At 37.4% G+C, this 11,391-nt stretch overlaps 1 long non-coding RNA gene across 1 annotated transcript; it reads left to right on the top strand.

Moving 5' to 3' along the window:
* Positions 1-4,797: 4,797 nt before the first annotated feature.
* Positions 4,798-11,391, top strand: LOC116564061. The gene is made up of 3 exons (XR_004274710.1): positions 4,798-4,973; positions 9,290-9,372; positions 11,316-11,391. It is a non-coding gene; the product is annotated as an uncharacterized LOC116564061 (long non-coding RNA).

The following is an 11,391-nucleotide window of genomic DNA, read 5'->3' as shown; positions in this document are numbered from 1 at the left end:
AGGATTCTAACATATTTGAAAAGAACTATAATCTATCATGTTATCATTCCTCCCAGTTCTCAAGTCCTAGCTTAAACTTTATCTCATTGCTGAAATCTTTCACAAATTTCACTAAACTCCTACAAGCCATAAATAATCTTTACCCTTGGGGTTTTAGAACACTTACCATATGCAGCCTTATGTCACAAGTTCAGGTGTACAGCTGTGTATGTGTTTTCCTTTTAATGAGTACCCAATACATTAGAAACAGTGCAGTGTTCAAAGAGTAGGGGTTCTGGCCCAGATTTCTGAAGTTGACTCCCATGTCTATGTGGCTATTGTCCCTCTGTTACTCAGTTTTCTCACCTGTGAAAAAAATTATAATAGTCCTACCACATGGAATGATTATGAGATTAAAATACCGCGATAAACTGCCACAGCCAAGAGGTGCCTTAGGAAGTATGACGACTAAGGTAATGTGGTATTTGGAAAGATCCTGGAACAGAAAAAATAAAGGTAGAAATAAGGAAATTAAAACAAAGTATGGACTTTCCTTAATAATATTGTATTAATATTGATTCATTAATTGTGACAAATGTACCATACTAATGTAAGACTTTGTCTTTTTTCTTATCTTTTCTTTTTTTTTTTTTTTTTGTGATGGAGTCTCACTCTGTTGCTCAACTAGAGTTCTGGTTGGGGAAGCTGACGAGAAGAGCTAAGGACAAAGACTCTGGAATTTCTCTGTTCCTTCTTTTAACAGACTCCAGAGGATATGAACAAGCACAAGTGTTTTAAAGATGCTAGGATTATGCTAACAGTGTTCGCATGTGGGAGGGGAAACCCTGTACAGCCTCCACTTGCCCACGATATTACCAAGAAATCTTTAACATCTCTTTGAATTGAATCAGGGTTCAATTCACTGCACTCAGGCTGGAGTGGCGTGATCTCAGCTCACTGCAACCTCCGTCTCCTGAGTTCAAGCAATTCTTCTGCCTCAGCCTCCCAAGTAGCTGGGACTTCAGGTGAGCACCACCATGCCCGGCTAATTTTTGTATTTTTAGTAGAGACGAGGTTTCACATGATGTCCAGGCTGGTCTTGAACTCCCGCTTCAGGCAATGCACCCGCCTCAGCCTCCCAAAGTGCTGGGATTACAGGTGTGAGCAGCCATGCCTGGCCTAACGTAGTATATTAATAATAAGGAAAATTGAATACAGGGTATGTGAAACTTTCTATCTTTGGAACTTTTCTGTAAATCTAAATCTATTCTCAAATAAGGTTTACTGAAAAAGTAAAAATTAGAATTAGAAGAAACTTTAAATGTTAATAAAGGCAAACCACATGGCACACAGTAGGCACTCATTAAAAGATAAGTAGCAATTGTTAGGAGTACTACTAGTAATGATACTGTGAACCCAACAAAAGCTTTTAAGCAAAATTGCTGACTTCTTATTCCCTTAGTCTTTCTCTTTTGTTTTTGTTGTTGCTTTTGAGGTTTTATTTTTTGTACAATATTTAGCAAAAAAATGGAACTGTGAACAAAACTATTATTTAATTTTTCGATCTTATTATTTCAGCTTTATGTAGGAAAGGGTTTAGTGCCAAAGACTGTATTCATCATCACATCTTTTGGCCATCATCATATGCAGTATGATTAGATAAATAGGCATACACGAAATGTCAACAGCACCTGTTTGAGAAGCTATAAACTTATTCCATTGCTTTTCATTTCAAATGTTCTTTTAATTTCTTAATTACAATTTGTTGTGTGTATTTCATAATAACAAGTACAAATCTAGTCATTTCATGCCCTTTAACAATTTTACATTATCTACAAGATCAAGTCTAAATGTCTTAATTTGTCATTCTAGGACCTACACAATTTAACCTGCACAGATTCATCAACTACCTGCCCCACAATCCTATGCTCTCCATACACTTCTGCTTTTTCTTGTGCTTTTTTCTGGAATGCTTATTAATTCTTCTTATAATAAAATAATTCTCATTCTTTGACATCTTTTCTATATGTTATGAGCACTTCTCCTATTTCTTCAGAAAAAAAAAATTAATTATTGATGCCTCCAGTCTTCCACAGCATTCTATCCATAGTGATTATAAAAGTTACAATCTTCTGGGGAACACTAAAATATGATTTATTCATTTTCATGTTTATTTTTTGAATTGGATTTACTGATTTCAAATGATCCTTTCATGGAAACATAATGACCATGACTAGCTAAGCCAATAAATTCACATAGAATATGTTTCTGTATTGAAATCCCTTGGACATGATATATACCATCTATGCTACACTGTCACTCACATGGGTTAAGGTTCCTTTGGAATTAGTCCATAGCTGTTTAATGTGTTTATACCTTAATTAGACACTCCTCAGGAGATACAATTGCGCCTATTTCTTCTTTTGCTCCCTTGAGAGTCAAAAGCAGTCAGTCACAGTAGCTGTACATAATGAAGTGACTAGCCACATATTTACACTTGGCAACCTTCACTCTTTATTCAACTAGTTTAACTCTTAGTGTTTATTTTCTTCAATTTTATCTTTGAGAATTGCCAATACTCAACCTGCCTGAATTTTCTTTTATCCTTAAGCAGTTAAGGGTACATTAAAAAATGTTGCTTTGCTTTACAGAGGGATGAGGGTTTCCTCAAAGAAAGCCAAAGTTGACCAATAAACATGTGTATTTTTTCTTTGCAGAATTAATATACTGAATAAAAATCCCCTCCTTAACCCCCAATACAAAAATTTATTACATGATGTATATATCTTCCCATTTCTATATACACTAAAAATCTTACATATATTAAATATATACATCATTTAATTTTTACACACATAAATTGATATTATATCAATCATTCAACTTAACAAATAAGAGACATTTTCTTATGTGTATACTTCACCCCTTTTGTTTTTATTTTGACCAAGCCATATAAATCCGTTTGGAAAGAGAAGTTTTGATAAGAAGCAGAAATTTTGAATATGGAATATGGCAAAGAAAGTAAGTGCCCAAATTTCACATCTGTCTTACAAGACTTCCATTTTTCCTCAATGAACCAAGGGGACCAAGTTCTGTGTTATCAGACACAATCCTTGAAAAACACAGAACTTAATTCTTAAATTTAAACTTAATCCTGGCCCACTTTATTTCCACATCTTTGATATTATTGGTTTAATATTCTGTGATCCCAACTCATCATACTCTTACACCAGATTCCTAACAAGTAGGTATCTTGACAAGAGAATTTCCCTAAACTCCTAAAATTATGATGAAGCCAGTATGTTAGATTCGATGGCAGACTTTGCTGAAGTATGAAATCTGCTCTCTACCACCAGTTGAATTCGGGTACATCTATTTGTGCAGTGTGCTAGACAAAACCATGCTTCTACAAGCCAGAATCAGACTATGCCCAGCATCCTCTTAAAAATCAAGCCAGCACAGAAGGCAGTATCATGTAACGTTGGTGCAATCATTCAGGAACTTCTATATATTCAGTGACTTACTTCTAAACCCAAAGCGCAAGAAATTTCATGAGATCCCATGGGACTCTGTCCTAGATGATGCAAAATAATCCCAATGCAAAAATATAATCCAAATCTGAGGTAGTGTAGCCACCTTCACAGAGGAAACCTTCACAAATCCATTGAGGAGAGAACCAAATGCAATTCTACCACCTAGGAAACTTGTTCAGAGAGGCTTGGGCAGACTAAAAAAATGGGACACTTGCTCCAAGAAGCTCCCTTCTGGTGGAAATCACCCCCAAAAAAACAAGACATGACATCAGGCTGTCAACTAAACCTGTGCCCTTTAAGCACCTGTTCAAAGGACAAACAACAGTAACTTGGATCCCCACCCGCCTTCCCCAGCAGTCTCCACATCAATACCCATATGCCAGAACTGACATGAGTGGAAACACAAGGGTGCCAAAAACACAGCTCCAGAGTCACTCCATCAGCATCTAAGCTCTGCTCATTGAATCTCTGTCATGTGCACTAAACCACAGCAGCTGCACCCACCACAGGCCAAAGGGGCTTGATTAGAAGCAGAGCCAAGTGAAGAGGAGTGGGAAGAATGTGCAGAAGCTGAACAGTTAGTAATGTGGCATATACTGACTCCTGGGAAACCAAAGCCGTCAACAGATCAATGCTGGATATTTCAAACCTGGAGGAGCTTTTTGTTAAATAAGATTTCATGTGGCCCCAGAGGTGAACAGGCAAAGCCATCAGTGGTGACAGGCAGCCTGTCTACATGTGTGCTTAGATGAGATTGGACTGTGCGTCCTTAACCGGGCAGCTTTGAGCCCCATTCATACACATGAATAGTAATGCTGTCAGCAGCAGCAGCATCTACTAACACCAAGGACAAAAATAAATACTTCAACATGAAGTATAGACACAGGCCAAGACAGGTCTCTCTTGAGTTTTGAATCCTCATCACAGACTAAAGATGATTGATGGTGATAGTGCTGTGGTTAGTGGACATATCACTGTATTTCCCATCACTTTTCAAGTACATGCTTCTGATTCTCTTGATTATTTTCAGTCTTTGCAAATGTTATTCTTCCTGAAACTCCCATTCTGCTGTCTCAGTTGCCTCAGCTCACCAATGGTTTCACTGAGCTCCCTTTCATTTCTGACATGTAACATGTAAGCTTTCATTGTTCAGCTACCTGGGCATTCCTCCTTTCCCCAGCACCCTCCCCCAACCATTTCGCCAGACTGTGCTAGTCTATCAAGATGAAAACAACACTATGACACTCAGAACAAACTTCTCCTGTCAGATCCACACAGGGGGCCCTCTGTTGCACAATCTGTACTTGTTCCTCATGCAACAGAGATTCAACTCACAGATATGAGATCCAGACTGCAGATCAGAGGGGAGACTGACTTCTGCCCTTCATTTGGGCCAAAGAATACTTATCTCCTTATTTCCAACTTCTCAAGTTGCAGCTAGACCTGGGGAGATGTAAATATGTAAGTAAAACCCAAGACCATATTCACAGGTTATCCTTTCAAAATGCTAGTACATTTCAGTTGCCTTATCACAGGCTGATTCAACTCTTTATTCATAAAGAGCCAATAGCAAGAAAAGGCAGCTCAGTGTGTGGGGAGGATTGCAGGAGTTACCACCATATACTGATCTTTTTGTTCTGACACATTGGTGTGTGGGATTGGGCTGTGGGTAAAGTGACTATGTCTCTCTTTCTTGCAGTCCCAGGCTACCCTTAATCCATAGCTCTGCTGAAGAAATCCTTTCTGAAGCAAACATAACATAGGAAATTTAAATGATTGTTGCTGGTGTTTAATATTTATTGAACACCCACAACTGGACAAGGCACTCTACCGATGTGTAGCTTGCATCTTATTAGAACCCTCTGGAGAAAAAACATCATTTTGAAAGCTATTGTAAAAAAGCTGTTGAACTACTGTAAGAGCAACAAGAATACACATTCCTCAAATATCTCTAATTGCTTTCCATAACAATACAATTTTCAGTTCCTTCCATTAAGAACAATCATTAACATGATATACTCAGTGATCACATCTCTATAGTGCTTCTTTAAACATTTAGTTACATTCGCTAGTAGATCGGGCTGAAAAAAAAATCACTATGTTAAAATACATTTTTAAAGGTTTATTTTCCCAAAACATGTGTAATATACTTGAAAATAAATGGACTTCACTTTCAAGCGACACAGTTAGTTATTGTGTTGGTTCCCTTCCTTTCCCTTCCTCAGAACCCAAGGTTGGAGCCTCTGTTGAGCTCCATCTGCAGAAACCAAATCTACTTCCTTTCCTGAGATAGTCCCAACAGGAAAAGGAAGCACACAGTAGCCATCAACCCACTATTTACAGAGCCTGGCAACAGGTAACATTCCCCAGACCCAGGAACCTTCCATCCTATCACCTATATCTTCATTGACAACCAGATCTGGAAGCCTGCCTGAAACTCAATTTGCAGGCTGAGAACCCTGAACCTTGTCTACTTCCTACCAGCCTTTCTTCTCAAAGCTAGACCCTTCATGTTGGCAGGAATCCTGAAATGTGAGAAGTGTATTTAACTCCTACATTTTCCAGAATGCCATGATCTCTGCAGATAAGATGCTGTTTGCCCTGTTGGACTGGTATTGGTGATCCCCTGAATCACTGCCTTTAGGTTTAGAAAAAACTCTGGATGGATATACACCAAAACATTAATCATTGTTATCTCTGGGTGGTAAGAAAACACATGATTTCAATTTTCTCTTATGCTATATTTTCCATATGTTCTGCAGTGACACGTATTACTTTTTTACGCAGGAGGAAAAAAAATTTTTTTAGTTTTGTTTTGTTTAAAACTTTACCAAGACATACCATTATCCTTCCCCTGTGTTTCTGTTATTTCCGTTTCAGTAAATTCTCTTTTCTTTTTTCCAAATCCAGCCTGTTGGAAAGAGTGTTTTCTCTACAAAAGAGGACAAAATCTAAAGAACAAATTCCAAGAGAAAATATTTTTAAAGGGTTTTAAAATCTTGTATAACATAAAAAAGCACAGTATTAAAATCATATCCTTTATGGCATAGAAAAAATAAGTGATTTATTAATGATACCAGGAATTGAGATTTTCATAGCACCATGAGAATGATAAAATGAAATTCTAAGTTAAAAATTATAAGATAAAAATTAAATTAACAGAACGTTAAAACTGAATTGGAAAATGTAGATCAAAGCCACACAGAGGTGAAAGCAAGACCCAGGGAATTATGCCTGGCATGTTTTATGCAAAAGAAGTTCAGCTGTGAATAAGTGTCCCCATTCTCTCACCTCTGCTATGGTTTAGTTGCAAGATGTCCATCTTTATGTGCTGGTGAAGAGCTGCTTTCTTGTTAACTGCAGAGTGTGTGCCTACCTGGGAAATGTGTTTCCTTACGAAACAGATTCCTTAAGTTGTGCTGCAGGTTCTGTAGGCCACTTTCCTCTCTTGTGTCTATCAGTACCAAAGTTCACTGTGGTGTATTTGAATTTCTTTAGGCTGAAATTTACAGGTTGCTGTTATGAGTTTTTTCCTTACAACATCTCTTTATATGACTTTAGCTTCAAGTAAAACTTACTTTCAAAAAGAAAAAAGAAAAAGAAAAAAAATTCAATGAGATGCTACTTCACACCTATTAAGAGTGCTATAATTAAAATGATGATTAATAGTAAAGGTTATAGAGGCTGTGGAGAAACTGGAACACTCAAACGTTGCCATGGGAATGTAAAATAGTACAAATGGTTTCCAAAATACTGTTTGGGAAACAGTTTGATAGTTCCTCAAAAAGATAAACATGGAGATCCCATATGACCCGGCAATTCCACTCCCATATATACACCCAAGAGAAATGAAAACATATGCTCACACAAAAACTTGTATGTGAATGTTCATAGCAGCATTCGTCGCAATAGTCAAAAGGTGGAAACAACCCAAATGTCCATCAACCGATGAACAGATAAGCAAAATGTTGTATATCCATACAATGGTATATTGTTCAGCCATTTTTATGACATGAAGCACCAATAATACATGCTACAGCATGGATGAAACTTGAAAACGTTATGCTAAATGAAAAAGGCAAAACCATACAAAAGGTCACATACTATATGATTCCATTTATAGGAAATGTCTAAAATAAGCAAATCCGTACAGAAAGAAAATAGGTTAGTAGTTGCTAGGGGTTAGGGAAAAGAAGGAATGGGAAGTGACATGAGTACAGATTTTCTTTCTGGATAATAAAAATGTCCTAGAATCGGCTGGTGAGGACAGTTGTAATGTTGTGAATATACCACAAACCACTAAATTATATTCTTCAGAAGTACATTTTGAAGGACACGGTGGCTCATGACTATAACTGCAGCACTTTGGGAGTCCCAGGCGGGAGGATCGCTTGACTGCAGGAGTCTGAGACCAGCCTGGGCAATACAGTAAGACCCTATCGCTACAAAAAAAAAAAAAAAGAAGAAGAAGAATAGCCAAGCCATGCCTGTAGTCCCAGCTACTCGGAAGGCTGAGGTAGAAGGACCGCTTGAGCCCAGAGGTCCAGACCGCAATGAGCCGTGATCATGCCACTGCACTCCAGCCTGGTTGACAGAGTGAGACCCTGTCTCAAAAAATAAAGTCAGTTTTATGGTACGTGAACTGTGCCTCAATAAAACTGTAAATTTTTGTTGTTGTTTGTTTTTGAGACAGAGTCATGCTCTTGTCACCCAGGCTGTTGCGCAACGGCGCTATCTCGGCTCACTGCAACCTCCGCCTCCTGGGTTCAAGCAATTCTCCAGCCTCAGGCTCCCAAGTGGCTGGGATTACAGCTGTGGACCACCACACCCAGCTAATTTTTTATTTGTAGTAGAGACAGGCTGGTCTTGAACTCCTGACCTCAGGTGATCCGCCTGCCTTGACCTCTCAAAGTGCTGGGATTACAGGCATGAACCACCACACCCAGCCAAAGCTGTAATTTTTTTTTAGAACTGGAACTGGAAATATCAACATAAATTTATTATTTTAAAAATATATTTTTTCTAGCTCTGTCCATTGAAATATCCTAAAAAGCAATATCATTATAGTAGCAAGGAGCACCTCTAGCACCCAGATTTTCACCTCTAATGCTGTTTCCCAATTTTTAAAAAAATCAGGTCTTCTTGGAGAAAGGCTAATTATGTGCCTGGGTCAGCAAAGATATAAGGTCAGTCTAGGACAATTTGCACCAAAAGCAAGCAAACTTTCCAAGATTAATGGGATTGTGTGAAAAAGATACAGAGGCTACCTTGAAAGGACTTCTACTGGCCAAAATTACAATGATTTAGGCAATAAAAAACAGTGATTACAGTTAATTGAAAATCTATCAATACCCATAAGTCCATAATATCTTTTGAGAATCAGCCTTTGAGAAAGGAAAAAACAAGAGCAAACAGCAGAAATCTCATTTGTCAACATCACTTGACATAGCCATTCAATGTACATCTTACTTTAGAAACATGTAAAGGTGGAAAAAATAAACATTTATTCTGCCTTTTCAGCAGAAACTAGGTTTCGAAGTAATTAAATAGCCCTACAGATAAATATATCATACTTCTCATATATTTTATCAAATAGAAAATTGTACTACTATCCCCTCACTTATTCATACCAGAAACCCAAGAGTCATTTTTGTTTCCTCCTTTTCCCTCATATCCCACATTCAATCAATCAACAGAATCTATCAACTCTACCTGTTAATCATCTCTCGAAGTTAACCCTTTTACCACTGTTAATGTCTTCCCATTTATTTCCACAGTTTAAGCAGGGAGTTTCTAAGTGAAAAGGGACCCAGGCCACCTTCTACTTACAATATTCCCATGGGTTTCCTCTGGAAAACCAGTAAGCCCAAGATTTTACAAGAGCTTATATAACCTAGATCATCCACTTCATTTTCCTCAATTTCCACTCTCCTTCTCAAACTCTGTGCTTTGGTCATTATTAAACTTCTTTTGGTTCCTAAAATGGTTCATTTCTTGTCTTCTGGGCTTTGCAAATACTCTTCCATCTCCCCACAAGCACTGCCTTCTCCTGACTAACCCCTCCTCAACCAAAAATCACAGCTAAAGGTCACTTCATCAAGAAGACTTTCCTTAACCCTCTTCATCATAATTTATTGTACAGTACTTACTTATTTAATATCTGCCTTCTCTTTTATCTTAAAATCTCCAGGAAAGCTACAGCTAGATTAGTTTTGTTTGTTTCTCTATCCCCATGAGAGAATTTGGAAAATGTAACTGATTTTTTATGCTTGCATGTTTTATGTTCTTCAGCTTCAGATTTTATGAATAACAGTAGAAGACCATTATCTTTAAAATTATCTTAAGTTGCTTAGAATATAGGAGTAATTACAGATCTGTTTCTTTTTCTCATTAATCCTTGGGAAGCCTAAATTACAAGCGCTTCTTAGAAGTTGGGCTGTAAAGTACTTCTGACTCAGCCTCACCCTATGTTTTGTGGAAGGATCTAGGAAATGGTGATAATAATACTTACCTGGAAGAGCAGTTAAGAAAAATAGAGATGACGTATCTCATATGTCTAGCATGGAATAGGCACTAAAACATGGTAGCTATTATTAAAGAATAAAATAATAGATACATGCATGGATTTCAGAATGCCTGTGACCTCCTTAAAATGAATGCAAATTTTGTGTGGCTGTGTATGTGTTTGTGTCTGTGTGCTATTCTGGGGAGATGGTCCAGATCTTTCAATAGCTTCTCAAGAGGACTGGGAACAAGAAAAAGTTAAGAATCACTGCCTAATGGTTTATTTAGGAAATCTGGTTCTCTGGCAATAATGAAAATGTTGACAATGTGATTGTTGTGTCATCTGGCTGGCCAAGGCAATGTTTTCTGCTAAGGCAAAAATTAGAAGTCTTGGGGCCAAAATGATCTCAACTAAATGGTTCTTCTACACTATGTTTCCATCTGCCCAGCATGTGAGCCATTAACACATGTTTCCTGTTGATGATTTTCATATCTTTATTTGCAAGGAAATTGCACTGAGACCAGTTCAAGAGAATCATTTATGTAATATATTGAAAAACCAAATAAATGAACTTCCTATATGCATATACTCACAATTTTAGATTACTAAAAAGTGACTATTTATGGAAGATTAAGCACACATTGACCAAGACCGCCTTTAAGTAATTCATCTAGTAGTTTTCATTATACATATGTGTGTGTGTGTATATACATATACTTTTTTGTGTCCAAAAAATAGCAAGGCTCACCATGTGTTGAAATAATTTATTTCAACACTTAACGCATTATCTGTCCTGTATTTCCAAATGTTGTGTCATCACCATTTGACCTCAACCCATTGTTAAATATTTAGTAGTACTGTTGGATAAACAATACAAAGTATTGTTTACATTTGAATGTGGCATTTACATGAAAAACCAACTAAGCCAATACATGCTACAAAAGGTACAAGTTTAGGCTATGGCGCCAGCCCTTCTGGTGGATGGAAAATGAAATACAAGGAAAAAGTAAACCACAGAGAGGATGAATGGATCAGGGAGAGCAATAACAATGGAAAAGATGCCATAACTCTCCAATAAAGAATAAAGGCAGAAAGTAACTGCCATCCAAATGTTGGCATAATGGAAACTGCATGTTTCCATCTCTCAGAACTTAAACACAATAATGGATAGTTTTGAGTAGGAGTCTATTTGCATCAACATGAGGAAAAAATACTCAACAAAATACTAACCAATAGAGAATTATTCTTAACACTCACTGAATATAAATCTCACGGTGTTGAAGATTATTCATTTAAAGGAGTGACGATGGTCTAAAAGAAACACCGAAAGAGTGCATGCCAGAGATTTTGATGAGTCAACACACCACTCCTGGT

Source organism: Sapajus apella, unplaced genomic scaffold (genome assembly GCF_009761245.1).
Source record: "Sapajus apella isolate SASKATOON/1434 unplaced genomic scaffold, GSC_monkey_1.0 scaffold1, whole genome shotgun sequence".
NCBI lineage: Eukaryota > Metazoa > Chordata > Mammalia > Primates > Cebidae > Sapajus > Sapajus apella.
This window is presented reverse-complemented; position numbering and strand designations above follow the sequence as displayed.